At 43.0% G+C, this 26335-nt stretch overlaps 1 pseudogene; it reads right to left on the bottom strand.

Moving 5' to 3' along the window:
* Positions 1-1060: 1060 nt before the first annotated feature.
* Positions 1061-26335, bottom strand: part of LOC143386134 (E3 ubiquitin-protein ligase RNF213-like) — a 30194-nt pseudogene continuing 4919 nt past the window's right edge.

A 26335-nucleotide genomic window follows, 5' to 3' on the forward strand; every position in this document is an offset into this window, starting at 1 on the left:
TCACCACCAAATACCTAATAATGGAACTCTAATTAGACTATGATATACTCCATGCTTGTATAATTGTATCAAAATGGATTCTGCTGTCATATACAAGTGAAAAGAAACAATAAAAAATAAACCATAAAATTGGGAAGTTCTTTACTTACCATTTTATTAAAGAGGGTAACTTAAAAACATTTTCACTTATACCCCATGCCAACTGTGTCTCCTAGAATGGTGGGATTTAAGTAAGTATGCCTACCATCTAACACAGTTTGATATGTATCTTGGGTCTATGACTTGATATCAGAATTTCACAAGTGTTTTAAACAATCCTGTAATATGATCCCAACCTTTATCAGTCTGACCTTATCTCCCCATACTCCAGTATAAATCCAGACCTAAGTCAGCCCAACTTCCCAGAAGTCAGCTTTTTTCTCCTGTCCAAACTTTGGATTCATTCTCTTTATCTTGCACTTTTTCTCCAGCAATCCACTACCATCAAGGTATAATTAATCCTTTATCTCTTTTGTGAAATATCATTTAAATGCATTGCTCTCTTCTGCCTCTACATTCCTTATCTGGGTATTTTCTAGATCATTCATTGTGCCACTTTTGTGCATGTGTCCATTATTTTCCCTCTTTTAGAATGTCAGAAGTTTAAGAAAAAAAATGCATTACCTATGATTGATTTACATGATGATACTAAGTAGATGTTGAAATTAACTGAATTTTTTCATTGTTATGCACAAGCAGATAAGTGCATGATATTTGAAGTATATCAATTTTCTAATATTACTGTTTTACTCTCCCTTATGTTTTCATACCCTATTCATGATCTTAAAGTCTACTCATAAGTTTAATAAAATATCTAGTAATAGAGTGTTCCATGAAAAATAAATGGAACTGTCTTGAAAATTTTTAAAAATTGAAGTCACTGGTAAGTATTCACATATCAGGAGGCTGAGCAATGACCCTCTCATAGTAATCAGAGTTCCTTACTAGTGGTTACCACACTCTGGCATGCCACACTACATTCCCAGGGCAGGGGCCAAGGGTAATGGGCAGGTATGACACCTCACCAAACTTCCTTGAGGAATGAGTACTCAGTGTCAAACTGCTGCAGTGACAAGATCACAAGTTTCAGGGCCAAGCCCTTCACTTCTACCCATAGGGCCTAGCAGTCATGGCTCATCAGCAGTCTGGAGAAGGCCAGCCCAGGAGGTGTCTTTTAAAGAGAACCAACTATGATCCATGCCCCCACCTGGCTGCGCAGCTTTCACCTATGACACTAAGGGCATCTGAACATGGGCATGAAACATGGGAACACAAGTCATCAGCTGGAATTCAAGTAAGGGCACAGAGCACCAGGTCAGAACCAAGGGCCAGTGGGCACTCAGACAGGAAGAAGCCCAACCCAGAGCAGTTTTTATATACAAGGAGTGGCTGAGGCAAGCAGGACCTCCAGGGCTAATAGATGGCAGAAAGAAGACTTGCCCTGACTAAAAGAAGCCTTTATCTCCTTCTGAGATTCCAATGTCTCTCTTCCAGCTTTGGACCCTACCTGAGAGCCTTTTGACCCTTTAGGGCCCAGAACAATGCCATTACATCTTGTAATCTGACTTCATGCTATCAAATGGAGTTAGCCACTGACAACTCTCTTTCCCCTCAGTAGTTTTCCATTCTCTGCCATGGACCATATCCCATGGTGAAAACCCAGACATTCCCAGGCACATAGGATCTCAGCTATCCAGACCCCATTTTTTTGGTACCAGGGAACAATGCAGGGGTTAAACCACTGAGCAATAACCCAGCCCTTCCTTTTAATTTTTATTTTGAGACAGGGTCTTGCTAAGTTACTTAGGGCCTCCATAAGTTGTGAGGATGGATTTGAACTCTCAATCCTCTTGCATCAACCTCCTAATCCACTGGGATTACAGGTATGTGCCACTCTGCCTGGCTCCAGACCCCTTCTCTGGACCTGGCCTTACTGACAAGCTTGTCATTCCTACATCCAACCACACAGCAGACATCCAAACCTATCCAAAACAGATGTTACCACTGGCTCCCAAACACATTGCCACTTCTTGGGGTCTCCATGATGATTGCACAAAGCTGCAATGAGCTCAGGAAGGCTGTCCTCCACCTCCTGCCACCCCTCCATGGAATTGATGATTAGCCCAGCCACACTGCCTGCTAACCATTTGCAGTTTGCACCATGCCAGAAGCTTCCTGACATATCCCTCCTCTCAATGTCACTCTCTTACACCACTGTCTTTTCATCACCCAGCCATTAGGGCATGTCTACATACACTTTCCTTTATAGCTCCTCTCTGTGCAGTCAAGATCAAGCTCAAGGCTGTCCACAAGCCCCTCCACATGTCTCTCCACCTGTCCCATCTCCACAACCCGGCACTCACAGCCTGAATTTCAAGCTCTGTCAGCGGTCCCTTCCTAGACTCCTGCACAGATGCAGATTCAGACTCAACACCTGTGCATCAAGGAGGCCTCTGCCTCTGACATCTACCCAGCCAGCCCTCATGGCAAGCCCAGGAGATGTCTTTTAAGGAGAACCAACTATGATTTATTCCCCCACATGGCTGCACAGCTTTCACCTATGAGACTAAGGGCATCTGAATGGGAGGCATCCTCATCCTTTACTCTTAGGCTGTCCAAGGATGAGAAGCAGGCCAATCACTTATATCCCAGGTGGGCCCAGTATTCTGGGAACTGAACGTTGTGCTCTGTACTGCTCTCAGAATAGAGCTCTGCTCACAAACATGTGAGAGAGGCCAAAATGGACTTATCCTTATTGTGCCTAACATGGAGGGACATACGGGTTTCCCAAACTGAATAGTGCCTTAAACAGAGTTGAGACCTTCTGGCACTGGAGATAGAGGGCTCATGGGTGAAAGAGAAAAAGAAAAGGCTGTGGGGGTAGTCACCTCTGTGAAGATGGCATGGTTCTCCAGGTCCACATTGTGAAGATGGGCCTGGAGGAAATCTGCAAAAGAGTGGTGCTCTGCTTGTTCCAGTATTTGTGTTACAGCGCCTGCACCACAAATGAGCCCAGAGTGGAGATGCTAAGCTGCACCACAGCATCTGGTGTGGCACAATACAGTAGAATCAGCTTGGTCTCCTCAGACACCCTGTGGTACATCTCCTCCATCAGGTCCCCAGGGCCCTGCCTCTTCACAGCCTGCAGTACCATGGAGGCATAGGCGTCGGAATGGAAGCTGATAAAAACATCAGCAGGGCTGTACTTGTGCCCAGCAAGGAATTGATGGGCCTTCACATCAGCAAACTGCTCTGCCTACTGCATGAGTTCCTGCATGATGTTCTTTTGCCACCCCCTGCAGCACTGAGCTGAGGTCCAGGTAGTGCCGGTTCATGAGGGGCATGGGGAACTGATCGTACACCATATTTTTCTCCTCAATGACAAGCAGGTGGAAGTCAGGGTGGACCCGACACTTGACATGATGAGTGGCAAGCCCAAGGTCCACATACTTCTGATCCCCGAGGTAGATGTAGTACTGGTTGAGTGCATTGTACAGGCTCTCATAGAGGTGTTGCAGGTTCAGCAGCACCACCATCTTTCCTGTCTTCATGCAGATCTTCACCTGGTTGATGTTTCTTCAGATCTGGGTGTACTCCTGATCCCAGGAAAAACTGGAACCAAAGATGATCTCAGGCTACTGGTCCTCACTGAAGAATGACTGCTGCAGGATCTGCAGGGTCATGTAGTTTTGGGTCAGTATGAGCAAGTAGCGAGATTCAGCTTCTTCCAGTTCCCCAACTCTGCTTGATGAGTTCCAGGGTGCTGACTGACCTCTCCCACGCACACGGCCACAGGTAAATTGGCCATGAAGATGTCCAAAGCAGAGATGTCACCTTTGCCCCTGAAGTTCTGAAGGACTGCCTGTGCTATATCCTGTGGAGAAGGCTTCTTGTTAGATGCTCTGGCAGTGGAAAAGACCATCTTGATGAGGCTATAATAGTTGTGAAGCCTAAAAAAATTCCTTGTTATGCCTGCTGCACACTGTTTCATAGGCTTTGGCAAAAGGAGCAAAGTACCCTTGGACCCTGTCCTGCACCAGACTGTCTGAAGAGCAGATCCTTCTGGCACTCTCTATGAGCTCCTTCTCACTGGGGCTGCCGTGGGACACAAATTACCCTGGTTCATCTTGGCAGGGTCAAGGGCCCAGTTGGAAATACCTATGAAGCCAACTTTTTGGTGGGGGTTAGGGTCACCTTCAGTGCACCCATCTTCCAGCAATGGGTGCACAGCCTTCAGGGGCATTTTCGGGGAATCTTCTGCCAAGCCAACCTCATTCAACACCACCACAGACACATACTGCTGCAGGTCCTTCCCCTGCTGAAAGTGAGCACACTGCTTGAAGGTGTTCATGATGCCCTGTGGGGTGCAGTGGAGGGTACACTGGAATGACACCAGGTGGATCTGCTTCAGGCTGTGGAATAGAGTGGAGTGTGAGGCCTGGCCCTGTATGGTATCTGCCATGATGGTCTTGGCAAGAGATTTGGAGGTGCCAGGCTTTCCCACCAGGAAGAGGGGTATCTTTAGCTCAGTGCAGATGATAATCATGAAGAAGTTCTCCTTCAGAGCCAGGTTCCTGGCTATGGTTTTTCTCAGAGGCATCTCACTCAGGAAAAGACCCTGTGCATGCCTGATCTCATCCAGGATGACCCTTCTGTCATCATATGGTTGTGGAAAATACCTGCAAATGGCTCTGCAGTAGGATTCCTTCTCCTTTATGGATTCATGGTAACAGACCCCCACATCCAGCACCAGAGAAGAGAAGATGGGGTCTCTCCTGAAGTTATTTTTGCTGACACTGATCTCACAGATAAAGGTGTTCAGCTTCACCAATAGCATTTTGCTGCAGCCATGAAACCAAGTGAACACCTTCAAATAGCACTCCACATCCCAGAGGCTGACAAAACTGCACTTACTTTCAGTGTTGCTCATGAACCTCTGAGAGGCAGAGAGCACTTCTGTGATCACATGAGTCTCATCCTCACTGATCCTGATGTAGTCCAACAGTCTCTGCACCATCTGCTGGATGTAGAGCTTTTCAGCAGTGCTATTTAGCTGCCCAAAATTTCACACTAGAGGAATCAGCCTCAGGGGCAGGGTGTGAACATGGTACACCAGCTTTCTGAGGGGAATTGAGCACAGCCTGTCTGCTGTCTTCTCTGAACTGACCCTGTATCCCAAACCAACTGACTCCAAATGGCAGATGATCTATTGGGAGTGCTTCCTGTAAGAATTGCAGGCAGCTATGATGTATGTGCAAGCCTGAGTCCTCCTCCAGGGACTGGCCATCCACAGTATAGTCACACAAGACTTCCTTAATACAGCTTATGGCTTCTGTTGTGTTGGCTTTGTCAAAAAACAAGATGGTGTCTAACTGCTGTTGGTTCTTATTGGATAAGGAAGTTTTCTCAGCCTCTAAGTCTTTGGAGTGAATCAAAGCTGCAGTTGTTCCTCCATGGACCTTGACCGGTTTTATGGTCTTAGCCCAGGCATCAGCATGCTGCAGATCATTAAGGAGTTTAATGAGCCTGGTTTTCCCACAGCCGGTTTCTCCCATGATGATAACTGGGATCCCACACCAGAACCACATTTAAATGGCCAGAATCTTGAGCATGTTGTCCATTGTAAGATCATATGCTTCATCAGGGATAAGGGTCTGAGGAATTCCTAGTAGCTGGCAGGAGTCTCAAGAGTTTCTCATGTCTGAGTAGGTTATCAAAGTCAACATTGAAGGAAACCCCCTGAAGTAACAACCCCCTGTACAGTTCTTCTGTCATGGCATCTTTCCTGATTATCTCCCCATTGAGATGGTTGATGGCATCAATGTTGCCATTCTCATTTGCCCAGAGATGGTGCCTATGAATGTCATGGTCTCGTGGTCACCATTGAAGAACACCTATGGGTGAGGCTCTGACTCCCACCTCCTCCAGAGAGTGAATGGGGCAAGTTCTTCTTCATCAACCCCATCCATGGTGACTGTGTGCTTCCCTTGGCTTTGGTCAGAAGTATGAAGTGTTGGTGTAGCAAAGTCTCTTGCCATGACAATCATAAAGGTAACCACAAAGTTCTTGAAGCCCTGTAGTATATCTCCAGTAAAGTCTGCATTGCAGAACACAGAGGCCTCACAGTCCTTGAGCTGAGAGTTGAGGAACCAAACAAAGTTCTGGAGCTCAGACCACGAGGGGTTTATGACCCCACAATATATTAGAAGGTGCTGGATGCACTCCACTGAGTCTTCTTGATATTGAAATGTGTCTAGGTTTTGTTTTGATGGAATCTTTTTAAATATTGGAAAGGTCTTTGGGAAGTAGCACTGCAGAACTCTCTCTCATCTATTCCAGGCTCTATGAAGCTCCTCTCAGGGCTCAGCTCCATAGCTGTCACTTCTTTGGAGGTTTACAGGTGACTCTGGGGAAGATGTCAAAAAAACTGAACTGAGGGACATGTGGATTCTGCAAAGAAGAGACATAAATAGAAGTTAGAATTTGTTTTCCTGAAAGACGCCCATATGTGTTAACCCTCCATGTGGTCTCCTGTGGATAGGCCTTTATGAAAACAGTCACTTGAATACACGTGGCTTTCTGCAGCCTCTTGTTCACAGAGGCTGGCATCTGCATGTTAGAGCATTACAGAACCTCAACTATGGCAGCTGCATTATGAACCAGAAAGCTATTTCCCATCCTGTGGCTTCATCTCTCCACCATGCATGAACACATGTGCAACAAAAGGCACATTTTCACAGTTGAACTATTTTTTTCAAGTTTTCATGCAGTCTCAGCTAACAGATTTCCATAAATGAAGTCTCAATGCCATCTTCACTAGCAGTAAGGGAGACAGTGGCCATCAACAGAGGAATTTCCCACACTCAGAATGCCTGCGATTCAACCCAGACATAGGACCAATCTGACATATCCAGACAAATCCAAGATGCTATCAATCAACATGAGAGTATCATCATTATAGATATCATTAAGATTTAAGTCCAAGCATGCATTTTCCCTTACATGTACTCATAGCTCCCCTAAGGTGAAAGTGGAAAACAATCAAGATGTGTCAACCCAGGCTACAGGCCACAGAATCAAATGCCTTGTGTAAATACCAGCTTTGTAGACCTTTTTGGCAGTACTGAGTTTCCTTCTGGAATTTCAATGATATATAAATGGAATGGGTTCTGAAGCCACATTTTCCCACTTATATCCATTAGGTATTGCAAAATGAGGATTTTGAAAAGAAAGACCCAAGTTCCAGTCTGTTCCTAAAGACATAGAAGCACGGGTTTGAAAATACACAATTGCCAACCATTCTTCCCAAACCCCAGCACCCTCCTGTCTTCTTCTTTGAGAGAAGGGTACTTACTACAGGCAAGTGAAGAAGGAAAGGACTCTTCATACAAGGAGAAGCAGATGGGGCCCTGGGAATGTGAGACTTCTGATGTAGCCATTCAGTTGCAATGTGGACACTTACCAAAGCAGTCACATCAAAGTGGAATATCATGGGTGTTTTCCAATACTGAGCATCCCAGAAAGAAAGCAGGGAGCCCAGGACCTGGCCCTCATCCACCTGAGAGTCAGTCACTGAACAATCTTTAAAGGCACCTTTTCACTGATGAATTTCTTTTTCAGTTTTTCATGCAGTCTCTTCACATAGAGAGATTTCCGTGTAATGTTAAAACAAGGAAATTAGATCCTAAGCCTCTGGATCCAAGAAGAAGAGATTCAGATATATTAGAAGTTACTTCTCTGCCAAGAGCAGTGGCACATGCGTATAATCCCAGGAGCTTGGGATGCCAAGATAGGATCATTATAAGTTCAAGGCCAGCCTCAGTAACCTAGTAAGGCCCCAAACAACTTAGTGAGACCATATCTCAAAATATAAAATAAAAAAGGCTGGGGTAGGGCACCTCTGGGGTTAATCCCCAGTTAAAAAATTTTTTAAAAGTTACTTCTCTGTATAAAATTTAAAACTGATACAACAGAACATCATATTAGAGAACAACTCCACCATGAAGCCAGAGTCCCGAGCTGTCACCCACCCAGCATCCTCACATTCTCCATGATGACAGTGATGGAAGTGTAATAAAGTAAAAGCATAGGCATGTTCCTTGGGGGAGGAGAGATCAGGTTGTGTCTGGAAAGGGCTCAGTGATGCTCACAGGTTGAAGTCAACAGAATGGAAGTCACCACCTCTTTCCAAGGAAACATAACAGTGACTAAAGGGAAGGTACAAAGGCACTCTTCTCCTGGAGCCAGAGCAGCTGTGCCTCTTCTGCTCACATCAACACTGTTATGCTCGAATTCAGGACCCCCAAAAAACCACCAGAGACCAAGATCGATATAAACAGCAAAGAGGTGTTTATTGCGAGCTAGCTCGGTCCTCTGCATGTACACAGCAACTGGTGACACTGAAAGGCCCCAAGCCCAGGGTTTGCAGCAGTTTTATACATTCTTTGGAGAAGGCAGGAACCCCCACATACATCATAGCATCTCTTAGCAAATCATCACACACCGCGGGAAAATCAAATAACAACTCTAAAACATGATTAGCACATTCACTGGCGGAAACAAATTGGGTAGGGGTGATTGGTAACTACAAAAGGGGGATTCATTTGAACTGATTGGTTTAAGCCAAGAGGGGTGTTCATGCTGAATTTCATGGTTTCCCAACACCATAAACTACTGGGAGGGTCATCTGGCACCCCAGGTATTTCCCTGTTTCATGCTGATTGGTGGCTGCTAGGAGGTTACTATGGGTCTCCACCTGGAGGTTACTATGGGTCTCAGCCTGACTGACTCAGGTAAACCTGGCACAGAAGATCTCTCCTGTTATTTGTGGATAAACCACTTAGCAGGGTGGGAATGTGCCTAGGAGCGCTCTGTGGGTCTTTCCAAGGACAAAGGTCATGTCCCTTCCTTGGACAGGCTTTGCTCTGAGATAGAGGCTGGTTTTTCAACACAACCTGGAAAAGATCAAAGGAGGTTATGCAGGAAAAAAGTGTAGAGAAGTCCACACAAGGAGAGGAGCAGGGCTCCCAGGAATTGCAACCTGGGTGGAGAAAAAATCTAGGGGATGCACTGATTGCAGGGAGTCAGACCCTCCTGAGACTCACTTTCCCACCTGCAGAGGGGTGTTATCTGAGGTGCCCACTACTACAGAAGCAGGGGTCACTTGGAAGCCCTGAGAAACTGCCTGCCCACCCCAGGGCTCTCATTATTCCTTCTCTCTCCAAGGCCACAATCCCCACACACATCTGGTCTCTGAACACAGCTGCCACTAACAAAGTCTGTACTGGGACCTGGTAGTGATGTGCCAAGTAGGCCTGGATGGCACAGAAGGGTGCTTGGGGGATGAGGTGGACTTTGTGCTGGCTGAAAGCTGAGGGCAGGGAACAGCATTCCTGTGATGTCACATACCATCACCAGCTGGTAGTCCTCTAAGGGACACTGTGTGCACAGGCTATGGAATAGGGCCTTTGCCTGGCAGGCCACCTTGTAGCTCAACTAGTCTGTGAATAACAGGCTGCAGACCTTTTGCCCTCAGGAAACTGGAGCCAGGCCATGGTGCAAGAGCAGGGCCACCTGCTCAAACATGGTCCCTGGGGTACAGAGTAGTACCTCATTGAAGGTGGGGCAGGTAATGGACTGAGGCCTGCATGTAGATGGCCAGGGCAGCCAACAGCACCTCAGAGGGGCCACACATGACCAGGTTGGGCTGGCCAGCCTGAAGGCCCTCATGGAGAGACCGCTCCATGGGTCACCCATCCTGGCCAGGTGAGCCAGACAATAGCCCAGGGCCTCCAGGTCCAGGTAGCCAGGCAGAAAGACTCTCATGCTTTCCAGGAACTGTTCCATGATAGCCCTCAGCTTGGTCACCAGACTGATCTTAGAGGATTGCAATGGTGGTAATTCTTCCATCACTGTCCTTACACAGTGTCTGGTGGCCTCCTTGAACCCCTCAATGGCCCTTATGATGTCAGCTGGGGTGCAGTTGTCTTTGATGAAGGACAGAATCATGAGGGCAGCTTTGCTGGGACTCTGCTTCCTGAGCTCCGTGCTCAGGTGGACCAGGCGCTCAGCCATGTAGAAGTTGAGGTAGAATTGCTCCCTGTAATTCCTGCTCACCATCTCCTTCCAGTCATCCAGGAAGTGCTCCATCTGCCTACAGAGGGCTTCCAGCAGCTGGGTGACATCCCCACTCTCTGTCAGCTGGCTTATCAACTCCAAGTGGAAGTCCATGCAGATGGAGATGCCATTCCTGGGGCAACAGTAGACTTCGGCAGTCCAGATTTGGAACAGCAAGTTTCTCACAGAATATAGGTTCAGGAAGGCTTGCACAAGCCACTGCACATGGCAGAATAACTGGGGGAAACAGAGGCATGAGGCAGATGTCACAGTGAGCTACTGCAGGGGGACATACCAATCTAGACACACAGGAGTTCTACTTCAAGCGGCTTGGGTTCACTCCTCCCATAGGGTCACTGGGAAACATGATGAGCCTAGGGAGAGGGCAGCCACCTTCAGGAAGAGATCAGGTAGCAGATAAGAATGTAGACTGTGGGCTGGGCTATGCTCAGTGGTAGAGCACTTGCTTAGTATGTGCTAGGCCCTGGCTTTCTATCCAGCAATGGGGAAAAAAATGTCAATTGTAAAGTGCAAATAAACTGTAAGAAAAGAACCTTTACATGAGATAGAGACTATTATATAAATCAATAACCTGTGTCAACATTTACTTCAGTTTTTTTTGTACTGGAGATTGAATGGAAACATACCACTGAGCTATGTTTCCAGCCCTTTTTATTTTGAGACAAGATCTCACTAAGTTGCTGAGTCTGGCCTTTAACTTGCAATCCTCATGTGTCAACCTCCTGAGTTGCTGGAGTTACAGGAATGTGCCATCACACCTGGCTTGGTTACTTTAGTTTTGATGAAGAGTGCCCATTAGAATCTTGAGGTGTTTGATTTTACAAATTTACAGAGTAAATGAAGCCATTCATACTTCTTCTTAAGGAGTATCTACCTGATCACGTCCTGTTAAATGCAGTGGATTGACCAACAGTAGTGAGATCTTTCTGATGCTGTTAAGGAGTAGCTGATGCCTCCAGGGTCTGTCCCACCTCAGATGTGGCTCCAGGCAAGGTGCACCCTGCAGACCCATGAGCTACACTCTCTGGAGCCACCCTGTCCACCAGAGGCCAACCCCTGCCTGTTTCCTTTTGCAGGAAGTGGGGCAGTGAGCATGCCCAGCCTGAGGAAACAGGGGCACCTGCTTACCTCAGAAAACCTCTTCACTTCCATTCTCTTGTGGTCTTTCTTGCCAGACATCAGCATCAGCTTATTTAAAAAATCCTTCAGGTCTTCCAATGTATAGGAGTGATCTGGCTCCAGGCCACTGTGACCCCCAGGGAGGATCAGGTGCAGGATGGCATCTGGGGAGATCTAGGATGCAGAACATGTTTAGAAGCAATTTTCTGGTGGCTGAAACCCAGACTCTGCAACAGGCCAGTGCACGCCACCAACACCATACTTAGAATCTGGGAGGGCTCACCTTCTGGTTGCCTGTGGATGCCCTGATCTCATTGATGCCTCTTCTGTTGATTGCTGTGGCCAGGGACAGGGAAGAGAGCTTGATGGACCCATGGCTTTCCTTCACTGTCTTCAGCCAATCCAAGTTTCTGGCAGAATCTCACTGTTGGGACAAATGCAGAGAACATGGACCAAAGTTTGAATGACTGTCTTCCTTCCTGTCCTCCTCATGCCTCTGCTCTTGCTGGGCAAACTCCAGCCACCCTCTTCCAGGGCTCTAGGCATAACTTCTTGCCCATTTCCTGAGGTTGCCTCAGGTACCCCTTTCTGGTACCCCAGGACACTGACCACTCATTGTGGCTGCAATGGTGCCAGGTTCCTAGCTGACACTGGAGTGCACATGACCTGTACTTATGGATGATTGGTTAGATGACTACAGGCTGTGCCCTCTGGTGACAGGCCACCATCCTCCTGGGTTCCCAGAACAAAGACCCTCTGAGGAGAAATGCCTGACTGAACAGGATCCCTAAGTTCTTAATGTCCTGCCATGGTCCCTGAGTATGACCAAAAAAACTTAGAAAAATTTTAAGAGAATATGAGCTTCTAGCAGGCAAACTGCAAACTGCTCTCTCTGTCCATCTCCCTACCCTTCAACCACATGCAGGACCAGCTGTCTCAAGGCCAGTGCAGGTCTCTGGGCATCTTTGCTCATTGGGTGAGTTACGTAGTGAAGGTTAACTCAGATTCTGGTGTAGACAATTTACTTAAATGTTCATATTTTTCTGATAAAAAATTAGTCAATATCAATTGTTAAAAATACCCAAAAGTAATAAAATAAAAGACAATTACTACCATTCAGAGAACCACTGTAACCCTCTTTTAAACTTCCTATTGTGCTGTTTTCACACTTGTATTGTAGGGTGGAGACTGCTCTTGATATGCAGTTCCATAACTCTCTTCCAACCCAAGGCAAAGAAAGCATTTCCATTCATGAAGAAAAGCTGGTTTTCAACATCAGTTTAAATGGCTGCCTGTGTGGCCTCAAAGCACAGAAGTTCCCCAGGGTTGCAAGATCACCATGTCTTGGAACAAGGAACAAGACTCACCAGCTTACTGGGAAGGTGAGGATCATTTTGCAGAGCCTTCCAGAGTTCTTTCAGCAGTTTCATGAACTCGCCGAAGCTTGCCTTCTTGTCCAGCTTATACAGCAGGAACGCATAGCCCTGCACAGCATCATGAAAGCAGACCACCCAGTCCACATCAATGTCATTTTCTTCAGCCAAGATGAAGGCAAGGTCCACAAACACCTGGAGCTCAATGATGCCTGGGACAGAAAGGGGACTTGCAGAGGACCACTCCAGGATGTTGCACAACTCATACCTGGGGCATGATCCTTAGTGAGGCAAGGCCATCAATAGACACTAAGTAAACATCTAGGGCCTACTCCCACTTCCTTCCTTCAGTTAGGACTCCAGGATATCTTGTCTTTTGCAGGATATGATGACACCACTGATCAACATCTAACCTCTACCAAATAATTCCCAGGCACTGTACTAGGCTTGTGTGCACCTTATTTCCTTTAATTCACAAACATCATCACTTAAACAAAAACAGGTTCAGTTGGTAAATAATATGTGTATAATTAGTTATTTTTTAGAAATTGAGATAATTCTTCTGAGTTAATTACCAAAGATTATACATCAAAGCAGACTCAGGAGTACAAGCAGCACAGATCTGGATGAGAGCTGGAGCCAGCAGAGCCTCAGTGCTAGCAGGAGGTATCCTGCCAGGCCTCTGTGGTGCATCAGTGCTGCTCCTGCTCCATCTGTTTGGCCTTTCTTACCTCCCCTCCACCACCCTCTATCTAATCTACACAACCACATAGGCTGTCCAGCCCTGGACTGGGAGAGAAATGCACAGATTCTGCAAGCTTGCTGCAGCAACATTCCCCTGTGTGCAAGAGCTTGCCTTGTCCTCTAGCAGAATGAGTTGGAAGGCAGAAAAGGAGTCAAGATACTGAAGAAAATGATGCCAGCATCCAAAGATGGAGAGAGCAGCAAAGAAAAGAGTTTTAATCAGAACTCTGAAAAGCTGTCCTGAGGCAAACTACTGGAAGCAGACACTGCACTCCAACTAACACACACATGTGATTGAGGGGGGATGTCCTCAAGTTCAGGAGCAAAACTTGGCAAACACCTGAAGATTAGCTACCCCTGTACCTCCCAGAATCTCATGCAGTCAGCTGACCAGCTCCTTCTGCAGGGCCAGCTTCTCCAGACACTGGCAGTGGGGCTCACTGATGTCTTGTAGCAGCTTCTTGGCCTAGATGAGCTGCAAGCTGATCTGATCCAGTCTCTAATGGCAGGTGGCCTCAAAGTCATCAGTCTGCAAGATGAAGCTCTGCTGAGGGCTATTGTAGAGATTACCCATGCCTGCCTTCCCACAAGCCTGGACAAGAAGATGCTACAGCAAGAGTGTGACACACTCTTGCACCAAAAATAGTATGACCTCCATGGCCCTCTTTGATATGCTACGGAAGCTACTGTCCACAGTACCTAAGTGCCATGATGAAGCCTTCAAGGACTTTGAAACCTGTTCTGCACAGCAGCCCTGCCAGATTCGGGTTTCTCTGTTTATGAGAGTTACAGACTTGCTGAAAGTTTCAAGATTAGGTATGGACTATTCCACACTCTGCTAAATTTTAAGCACTATCGTGCCTGTCTCTACTAAACATAGGCCACACACATCTTAAAAATGTGAGGCTAAGAAACAGGAGGGAGAAACTCAGGCCTGACCTATGAAGGGAGCAATGTACCATTTGGTACTTCCGGTTGGAACTAGGAAAGGTACCTGGACAATTGACAAAATATTTCCTTCTGTGCTTTTATGACCTAGTGAAATAAGATTCCTCTGGAAAGAGGATGGTTTCTCTCTCCTGAATTTTTGGTTCTCATATCGACCCAAGAAAACTCACTAGTTAAGGAACAGTCACACTATCTCAAACAAAGGTAAAAATGCAGGCCATGGAATGTTCTAGCCTCAGTGCAGCCCAAACAGAGCCTTTCAAGGGGTTGCCACACTGCTGATCCCAGAATCCCTGGGGCTTCCAAGGAGTCTGAGGTTGGCCCCCACCTCAGAGGAGTCCCCAGCAAATAACTAAAAAAGCTTATTAAAGTGTAAAGAACACTGAAATCACCAGTCAAACCAAAATTCTTTTTGACCTTGCAGATAACCTTGGCGGAGCTGATTGCCTGGTGAATGCTATGGTACTCCTTGATCTGCTCAACATGCTCTGATATCTAGCCCCTCGGGGCCTGAGGGTGTACTTCACACATGATCTGGTGATCCAAAGTCAGGTCATTGTATTTATTTACAAAGTCTTTGAAGATGACATCAATTTCTGCCAAGGTGACATCTCTTAACTTCAGATCCTGATATAGTTTTATGAACCTTTGATAACAAGGTGAGTATAAGTACTCATTGGCCTCTGTAAGTGCAAGAGGTCACCTTTCACATTTCCTTTTGGGATCATTCAATGACTCTGCAGCTTCTTCCCAGAAGATCTGGAAGATGTGGCTGTCTGTCAGTGAGTCTATCCTTTCAGCCATTTCCTGGACCTCAGGGCCTAGGTTGTAATGTGTCATCTGTTTACAGGATGAGGACTCCAGCTGGCTCACACTCATGGTTTCATTCAGTCTTTTGCAATTCAGGTCTTCTAGGTGTCTTGCTTTAATCTCTGCAAAATCCACTTTGGAAACCACAAGGAAGCATGGAAGTTAAACTGCTAGTCATGATAGCTTCTTATTTTACTTTATAAGTACTTCTAATCACTGCCTTAAGGAAACTAAGTGAACACCATTGCTGGGATTTTTGTCACAGGAAGAATTCATTCCTTCTCCCCTCTACCCTGCTGTGGGCTCATTCATCAGTTTTCATGATAAATAACAGACTGTAAGCTCTTTTGTGAAAAGGACAGTTGGAAACACATATCCATCTCCTTTCCTCCCAAACCCAACTCCAGTGACAGATTAGAAATTGCTTTTTAAAAGATCATAACCAGCAGGAATGAGGAGAGTAGAAAAGGAGCCCAATAGGAACACACACTGGGAAGTGGAAAGATGACCACGCCAGTGGCAAGTGATACTCCAGGGGCCTAAAAACACAGACCCTGAGGCCACAGTACACATAAGCTCAGCCAGGCCAAGCACAAGCACCTGGTAATAAAGGACACTAGTTTCTAAGGTCACCCTAGACTGAGGGAGGCAGAAAGTGAACAGGAAGTGTGTTCAAAGTCTGTTAAAGAAGCAGTTGGTGAGAGTTCACTCCACCATGGAGGCTGCCCTCTGCCTTTCAAGGGACACGAAGGACCACCTGAAGGGCTCTCAGGCCTGGAGGCCACTTCTAGACATATACCTGTCTTGGGTAGTTACAAAGGACAGGGTGTATTCAATTTAAGGATGAAGAGGACCACACAGCCACCAGGGCAGGAAACTGGAGTAGAGGAGCTCACCCTCCTACTCACCCTCTTAGATCCAGAAACCTGGCAGCAGGCAGGGGGCTGCAAAAGTGACCAGCCTTAAAGAGAAGCCCTCGAGAGCCAGATCAATTCAAGGGTAGCCACAGAGCCTCAGGGGCCAGGGACCAGAAGCCCTTAGCCTATCAATCCATTTGTGGTGACTGTCTTTATACACACAAACAAAAATCTCCAACCAGAATAGAAAAAGCTTTAGCATGGGGAACATACCAAAAACCCAAAATAGGGCTTATGTAGCTCAGTGGTAGAATGTTTGCCTACCATGTGTGAGTCATGGGGTTTGATGCTCAGTGCATCATAAAAAAGGAAAAGCCTAGATTTCATCCTCAGTGTGCAGTAAAGAAAAGAAAGGAGGAAAAGCCAATGGAAAGAAGCAAATTGGATGAAGTGGAAAACTATGCAAGGAAAAGAAAAATCTTTAAAAATACCAATAATCCTCAAAATATAAGATACTTTACACATGATCCATGACAACAACATAGTATATAAATGGATCTTTAAAGCAAAATGGGAGGGGATGCAATTGTGGCTCAGTGGTAGAAAGCTCATCTAGCAAGTGAGGCACTTGATTTGAAGCTCAGAAATACATAAAGATAAATAAATAAAGGTATTGTGTTCATTTACAACTAAAAAAATAGAAAAAAGGTGCTGGTGTGGTGGCATATGCCTGTAATTCCAGTAGCTTGAGAGGCTGAGGCAGGAGAATCACAAGTATAAACTCAGCTTCAACAAAAGCGAGATGCTAAGCAACTCAGTGAGACTCTGTCTCTAAATAAAATACAAGGAGCAGATGACAGTGACTTCAGCCTTCCTGCCACACAGAAGGAGGTGGAGCAGACAATAGCGATTCCAGCCCACTCCACAGTAGGAAGAGAGTGACCATGCTATGGCCCCATCTACTGATGCATGGGGTGGCTTTCCCCTGGCTTCCATTTAGTGACAACAGGCAGGACCAACAAGACCATCTTCCAGGTTCCTACAGGCAAGGTATTGGTAATATGCAGGGTCACTACATGATTATAAGTTGGAAACTATAATACCTCAAATCCACACTGCCAGAGAGGAAGACACATGGATGACATGAAGAAACAAGGGAGGAAAGTGCTTGAAACACACCAAGCTGATACAATAATAGATTCCATTGACATTCCATTCCAAACGTACATAATTAAAATGATCTGCAGAACAAAGAATAAATTAAAAGAGCAAATACAGGCAACAATTGACTGTTCAACCAAAGAGATATGAGAGGAAATACAGGTAACAAAAGGTTACTTCAAGAAAAACATAGAGACTGTGAAAAAAAAAAAAAAAAACAAAACAGAAATCCTTAAAATGAAGGAAACAATAAACCAAATACAAAAATTAATAGAAATCACCAACAGTAGACTAGATACTTGGAAAACAGAACCTTAGGCAATAAAGACAAAATACATAATCTTGAAAATAAAGTTGACCACACAGTGAAGAGGGTGAGAAACTATAAACAGAACCTTCACGAATTATGGGAAAACATGAAAAGACCAAATATAAGAATTACTTGAATAGGGGAACACACTGAGATACAAACCAAATGAATGCACAATCTCTTCAATGAAGTAATAATAGGAAATCTCCCAAGCATGAAGAATGAATTGGAAAATTAAAAACAAAAGGCTTTTAGAAAAGCAAATATACAAAATTACAACAAATCCACAACAAAGCACATTATAATGAAAATGCCTAGCATATAGAAAAAGGATAGAATTTTTAAAACCACAAGATTAAATTTTCAGATTACATATAGGGATAGACCAATTTGGATCTTAGTAGATTTCTCAGCTGAGACCTTCAAAGCTAAGAGATCCTGGAACAACATATATCAAGCTCTGAAAGAAAATGGATGCCAACCAAGAATCTTGTACCCATCAAAATTAAGCCTCAGATTTGATGACAGAATAAAAATCTTCCATGATAAAAATTAAAAGAATTTACAATGAAAAAAATCTGCACCACAGAATATTCTTGACAAAATGTTACATGAGGAGGAAATAAAAATAACAATGAAAATCAGTAAAAGGAGGAACTACACTAAAGGAAAATCCACTCAAAGGAGAAACCAAGTCAAGTTAAAAACCAAAAATAAACCAAAATGACTGGGAATACAAACAATGTCTCAATAATAATCCTGAGTGTGAATGGTCTAAACTCATTATTCAAAAGATATAGATTTACAGATTGGATTTTTAAAAAATCCCCAAATATGCTGCTTTCAAGAGACTCATCTCATAGCAAGACATTCACATAGTGAAGGTGAAAGTGAAAGGATGGAGGAACAAACATACCACTCACATAGGCCATGTAAACAAGCAGGAGTTTCCATCTACTAATGGATAAAATGGACATCAAACCAAAGTTAGTAAGAAGACGTAAAGAAGGACATTTGATACAACTTAAGGGAACCATACATCAACAAAACATAACAATCATAAAATATGTATGCCCCAAACATTGGAGGTTCTATGTATATCAAAAAAACCCTTCTCAATTTCAAGAAGAAATTGATCACAACACAATCATACTGCATGACTTTAGCACACCTGTCTCACCAACAAAAACTAAACAAAGAAACTACAGAACTCATTAATATAATTAATGATTTATACGTAACAGACATATATCAAGTATTTCACCTATCATCAAGTAAATACATCTTCATTTCAGGAATACATGGATCCTTCTCTAAAATAGACGATATATTAGGCCACAAAGCAACTATCAGCAAATTCAAAAAAATAGAGATACTACCCTGTATTCTATCATAGCATAAGGAAATGAAAGTAGAAATCAATGATAAAATAAAAAATAAAAGCTTCTCCAATACCTGGAGACTAAATAATATGATATTAAAAGAGAAATGAGTAGCAGAAGACATCAAGGAGCATTTAAAAGAATTCTTAGAGGTAAATGAGAATATCAACACATCATATCAAAATCTCTGGGACACTATAAAGGCAGTGCTAAGAGGAAAGTTGATTGCAGTAAGCTCATTCGTTAAAAGAATAAAAAGTCAAATAAATGACCTCATATTACATCACAAGCCATTAAAAAGAAGAACAAATCAACACCAAAAGTAGTAGAAGACATGAAATAATTAAAATCAGATCAGAAAACAATAAAATTAAAACAAAAGAGACAATTCAGAAAGTTGACAAAATAAAATGTTGTTTTTTTGAAAATATAAATAAAATTTATAAACCATTAGCCAGGCTAACAAAAAGAAGGAGTGAGAAAATTCAAATTACTAAAATTCATGATGAAAAAGGAAATATCATGATGGATATTACTAAAATACAGAAGATTATTAGAAACTGTTTTGAAATTTATACTCCAATAAAATAGAAGATCTCGATGACATCAACAAATTTCTAGAAACATATGATCTATTCTATCTGAATCAGGAGGAGTTACACAATTTAAATCAATTTCAATCAAGGAAATAGAAGACATCATCAACAGCCTACCAACAAAGAAAAGCCCAGGACCAGATGAATTTTCAGTTGAGCTCTACAATACTTTCTAAGAAGAACTAATACTAGTACTCTTCAAATTATTCAGAAAGGGAGGAATCCCTTCCAAACTCATTCTAGGAGGCTATCATCACCCTAATACCAAAACCATACAAAGACACATTAAGGAAAGAAAACTTCAGACCAATATCTCTAATGAACAGACACAAAAATTCTCAATAAAATCCTGGCCAATCACATACAAAAACATATTAAAAAGAGTACACCATGATCAAATGGGGTTCACCCCAGGGATGTAAGGTTGTTTCAACATTATGGAATCAGTAAATGTAATACATCACATCAATAGACTTAAAGACAAGAATCATATGATCATCTCAATAGATGCAGAAAAATCATTTGACAAAATAGAGCACACCTTCATGTTCAAAACACTAGAAAAACTGGGAATATTAGGATCAGACCTCAACATTGTAAAAGCTATGTATGTTAATCTCAAGGCCAGCATCATTTTAAATGAAAAAAAATTCAAAGCATTACCTCTAAAAACTGGAACAGGACAGGGATGCCCTCTTTTACCACATCTATTCAACATAGTCCTCAAAATTCTAGCCAGAACAATCAGAAAAACAGGAAATTAAAGGGATATGCACAAGAAAAGAAGAACGTAAACTATCACTATTTGCTGACAACATGATTCTATATATAGAAGATACAAAAATTCCACCAGAAAACTTCTAGAGCTAATAAATTAATTCAGCAAAGTTTCAGAATATTAAATCAATACCCATAAATCAAATGCATTTCTATACATAAGTGATTAATCCACTTAAAAAGAAATTAGAAAAACTACCCCATTCAAAATAGCCTCAAAAATATAAAATACTTGGGAATTGACCTAACAAAAGAGGTGAAAGACCTGAAAACTACAGAACAATAAAGAAGGAAATTGTAAAAGACCTTAGAAGATGGATAGATCTCCCATGCTCTTGGATAGGTAGAGTTAATATAATCAAAAGGGCATACTACTCAAATTGTTACACAGTTTTAATGAACTTTCTATTAAAATCCCAATAAAATTCTTCATAGAACTAAAAAAATAATCATAAAATTCATTTGAAAAAATAAGAGACCCAGAATAGCCAAAGCAATCCTTAGCAAGAAAAGTGAAACAGGGGGCATCACTATACCAGACCTTAAACTATACTGCAGAACAATAATAACAAAACAGTTTAGTATTGGCACCAAAATAGATATGTACACCAATGGTACAGAATAGAAGATACAGAGACCAACCCACACAAATACAGGTTTTTCATACTAGACAAAGGTGCCAAACACATACACTGGAGAAAGGATAGCCTCTTCAACAAATGGTGCTGGGAATGCTGGAAATCCTCTGTAGCAAATGAAATTAAACTTCTATTTCTTACCATGCACAAAACTCAACTCATAGTGGATAAAGGACCTAGAAATTATACCAGAGACACTGTACCTAACAGAATAAAAATTAGGTCCAAATCTTCATCATGTCAGATTAGGCCCTGAATTTCTTAACAAGACCCTTAAGGTATGAGAAATGAAATCAAGAATCAATAAATGAAATGGATTCAAACTCAAAATCTTGTTCTCAGCAAAAGAAACAATCAGTGAGGTATGGGAGCAAAATTTTCCCACATATGTCAGATAAAGTGCTAATTTTCAGGATATAGAAAGAATTAAAAAAAACCTCAATACCAAAAAAAGAAAAAAAAACTAAACAACCCAGTCAATAAATGGGATAAGGAACTGAACAGACACTTCTCAGAAGAAGATATACAATAAATCAACAAATATATATATACTGTTCAACATCTTTAGTAATTAGAAAAATGCAAATCAAAACTACTCTAAGATTTCATCTTACCCCAATCAGAATGACAGTTATCAAGAATACAAGCAATAATGAGTATTGGTGAGGAGGTGGGGAAAAAGGTACACTCATACATTGCTGGTGGGACTGCAAATTGGTGTGTCAATTTTGGAAAGCAGTAAGGAGATTTCTTTGAAAATTTGGAATGTAACCACCATTTGACCCAGCTATTCTATTCCTCAATCTATACCAAAGGACTTAGAATCAGCATAGTATAGTGACGTAGCCACACAGATGTTTACAGCAGCTGAAGTCACAATAGCTAAACTGTGGAACCAACCTAGAGGTCCATCAAAAGATGAGTGAATAAAGAAGCTGTGGTATACATGTATACACAAACACACACATACAAACACACACATACACACACACACAATGAAATATTACTCAGCATTAAAAGAGAGTAAAATTGTAACATTTGTAGGTAAATGGATGGAGTTTAAGAATATAATGCTAAGCAAAGTAAGCCAATCCCAAAAAACTAAAGGTGAAATGTTTTCTCCCTTTAGGGGATTCTGATCTATGATGGGGGGAGGATGGGAAGAATGAAAGATCTTTGGATTGGGCAAGGGGAGGTTGGGTAGGGGTTATGAGGGTAGAAAAGATGGTGGAATGAGATGGACATCATTACCCTAGGTACATATATGATTGCACAAATGATGCGTCTCTACACAATGTACAACCAGAGAATTGAAATGTTGTGTTCCAGTTGTGTATGATAAATTGAAATAAATTCTGCTATCATGTACAACTAAGTACAATAAATAAAAAATAAATATAATAATAAAAAAGAAATTACTCAGTCCACCAAAAAAAGATATAATCCATGCTTATACAATTACATCAAAGTGAATTCTACTGCCATTTGTAACTAAAAAGAACCAACAAAATGCAATCTCAAAAAATTCAGCATACTACAGTGATTCAACCACATCAATGTTTATAGCAGCTCAATTCACAATAGATAAGCAATGGAGCCAACCTCAGTGCCCTTGGACAAAGGAATAAAGAAAATGTGGTAATTGTACAGAATGGACTGTTACAATTACTTTGTTATTATGAAAAATTATTTTATGGTTTTTTTTTTGGTTAATGGATGGAAATGGAGATTATCATAAGTTAAATAAGCCACAGCCCAAAAGTTAAAGGTTGAATATTATGTCTGACATGTGGATACTAATTCAAAATAAGGGGGGGGGGGCGGCATTAAAAATAATCAAAGTAAGATCAGAAGAGTAGATGAAAGTGAATGAATATAAGGGGGGGAGGAAAGGGATAGGAAAAGTCAGTGTAATGAATGCAACTTAACTTTCCTATATACCTGTGTGAATATACCATGAATGTACACACTGAATCTCATCATCCTGTATATCCACACAATACTAATTTTAAAAGACTCTTAAGTAAATAGCAAAATGATCAGTAGAGGGAAAGGAACAGGGAGTGGAAGGAAATTAAGGTAAAGAAAAATACTGGGGACTGAATTAGAACAAATTATTTTCCATGCTTTTATAATTATGCCAGCATATTCTATTTCTATGTATAACTAAAAAGAACCAATAAAAAAGAAATATTTTATTACTTTTATTTTTTATTTCTTTATTTCTAAATAAATAAAATATAAAATAGGGCTGGGGATGTGGCTCGGTGTTTCAGTGCACTTGAGTTCAGAGTTCAGAGGGTTTTGGTATCAATACTTGTTACAAAAAAGGAGAAGGAGAAGGAAAAGAAAAAAAAAAGAAAAAAGGAGTGCCTTCAAATTAACTATATGTGAGAGCTGATATGAAGAGTTCAATACCCAGGCTGCACAAGAAATTTGAGGAGAAGGCTCAGAAAGCATAGCCTAAACAGGAGAAATGTTATGAGAATCAGACAACCATTTCAGGAGGCCCAGCAGATGCTGATGTGAACCCAGCAAGAAGGAAACCACAATAAACCAATTCATGAGAACTCCCTAGAGCTCAAAGACTAGACCTCCAGCTGACAGAGATCTGCCATGCCCAGTCCTGGAGATGGAAAACAGATCAACAGTCAAGTACAGTTGAGAAGAATGGACCCATGAGCAGAGACCTTCCAGAGAACCCTGAGCCAGGGTGCCATGCAAACTTCTGGCACCTCTTCCTCAGGGATGTGGCCTGAAGGCCAGCCAGTCCTCTTCCCTTGGCAACTCTGTGCAGACAGCCACGTTCTCTACTCCTCTCCTCCACCACCACACAAACGAACCACCCCCTTTGGGGGCTCAAGGCCTCTGACCCTCCCTCAGCCACTCTTTGTACTCCAGAGGTATCTGCCAGGGACCACATGTAACACCAGTTCAGGCCCCTCTTTAGAGAGGCCTCTCCTGAGCTCCTGAGGGCTGCACAACTTGTGCTTTTACAGAACCCACAAAACCTGGGTCTGTCAATTCCTGCCCCCCTTGAGGCTCACAGAACCACCCTGGGGCCTCCATATGGGCAAACTGATGAGGTGACCAAGCAGATGCCATTCCTGCAGTAAGGAACCAACCAGAGTGGAAGACCCATTCAGACAGCAGGAAGAGCATGGTCATCAGCCACAGTAAGCGTCAAGATGAAGAAACACAAGGAGCTGGGGAGACATACCAACAACAAGGCTCCAGGCAGGGTAACTAGAACACAGGGCACAGGGGAGAGCAGGGCAGTAGAGCACTGAGGGGTCTCAAGAGAAACTGAAACAAAGGCCCTTGCACAATTTCATTGAACAGCACAGCACCTTTCAGGACAATCTGGATGCCTCAGCGGGGCATGCATTTCCCTTGTGCTAGGCCTCAGGCATTCCACCAACTCCAAAAGTGGCCCTAGTCCCATACTGACCCATCCTGGTGTCATCCAGGGCTGTACAGAGGTGGTCAATAAATGAACTGCAGGAACAACCCTGAGGCTGAATAAGCAGCAGGGCCCTGAACTGTGCTCTGATTCTCATGGCAGCCGCCCAGATGACCACCTGACCTGACAAGAGGCTCCCACATGCCCTAGCATATTTCTGTTTTGGTCAATTTTAGTACTGCAAATTTTGTTTTTATAGCCCAAGGAGAGAATTTGAGACCACAGATCTGGGACCCAAAACAACAAATGAGGACATTTCCTTCTGCAGAAAAGTAAATCCTAAATAATTGACAAACTTCCAAAGAACCATCTATTGGAAACTGGCACCAACCTGGGATGGATAAAATAGTACCACCTGAAGAAAGCAGACACCTTATCAACAATCATTCTTAGTGCCTATAATCCCAGTCGCTCAGAAGTCCAAGGCAGGAGGATCCTAAGTTCAAAGCCAGCCTCAGAAACTTAGTATGGCTCTAAGCAACTCAGTAAGACCTTGTCTCTAAATCAAATAAAAAAATGGCTGGGAATGTGGCCAATGGTTAAGCACCCCAGGGTTCAACCCTGGCATAAAAAAATAGAGTTTATGGGTGGTATTTTAAATAATAAAGGCTGAAAGGAATAAGGTGAAAACATAGACTTAACCATCTCTATTCCTATGTCACAGTTCTGAAGTGGAAAAATTTTAAAAAGAGAGTCACCCCAAGATGTCACTCTGCATCACCCAGAGCAGAAACTCAGTACCCACAGTGGAGAAGCTCCAGAGCAACATGGAGCTCTCCACTCAGCAGCAGGAATGCTGCCCTAGACACAGCTGAGAGAAATGAGTGTGAAGGCCAAGGGGAATGTATCTTCAGAGGCAGAAATCAAGTCAGGTTCCCTCTGGGGCACGAGGGTGAGGATGACTGCAGGCTGAGGGGCACAGGGACCTGAGCAGTGCAGCAGGACTCGGGCTCCGCTGCCATGTTGTGTTGCGACATGAAGAGAAAGGTTCTGGTGGGGAAGATGAGGCATAGATATGTGCTTTTTTAGGGGGAAACAGGCCCTAGTTTTCTGTGAACAATAGAATTAAGGACAAGGAATGGGTCATGTTTTTCATGAGGCTAAGAGTGAAGTGTGTAGTCTGCACAAAACAGAACCCAGCATCTAGGAGGTGCCAAATAAATACATGACAGCTGACTTGACCACTCTGTCTCATCCAGGCTTCCCCAAATACCCCAAGTTCCCTTCCAAATCAGGCTGCGTGGAATCTCAGACCTCTCCTGGGTATAACATTTGGTCCATAAATCCCACTCACCACTGGAGGTCTAAGTCCAACGATTCTGCAAATGAACTCAGAAGATGAGGCAGGGATCTCATAAAACCTCAGGTGTTTTGTGATCCTGCAGACAGCTTCATGGAACTTCAAGCCCACAGTCAAGAGGATTCTCATGAGGTCTTCTGAAGAATATTACCACCACCAGGAGTCCAGAGAGATCATTGAAGTCATTGGGAAATGAGAAAACAATACCAATTATCAATTACCAGTCCCTTCTCCTTTTTGAGATGTACAAGTATACCTCACAGCTCCTCAGGAGGCTGAGGCAGGAGAATGGCCCAATTCAAGTTTAGCCTCAGCAAATTAGAAAGACCTTATCTCAAAATAGGAAACAAAAAGGGCTGGAGTGTGGCTCAGTGGTGAGAGCCTCTGGTTCAATCCCCAGTACTGCAAATAAATTAATTATTTAAAATAAAGTAAATGAGCACAAGTAAGGCATTTACTTGATCTTCTCCAGGCTACCATTACAATGAGCCTTAAAGCTGTGACTGTGATAATAAGGGAACACAGTCATTTTGACTTAACTTAGCAGTTGAAACTCTATAAAAACCAAGTTAAAATATTTTCAAATACATTCCCTTCTTCCAAAAAATAGCAAAGAGTGACTCTTTCTAATAATTTAAACATAACTTAAGAAAAAAATCAGAGAGATATAGGAGAGAGGGA

Source organism: Callospermophilus lateralis, unplaced genomic scaffold, assembly GCF_048772815.1.
Source record: "Callospermophilus lateralis isolate mCalLat2 unplaced genomic scaffold, mCalLat2.hap1 Scaffold_113, whole genome shotgun sequence".
NCBI classification, from domain to species: domain Eukaryota; kingdom Metazoa; phylum Chordata; class Mammalia; order Rodentia; family Sciuridae; genus Callospermophilus; species Callospermophilus lateralis.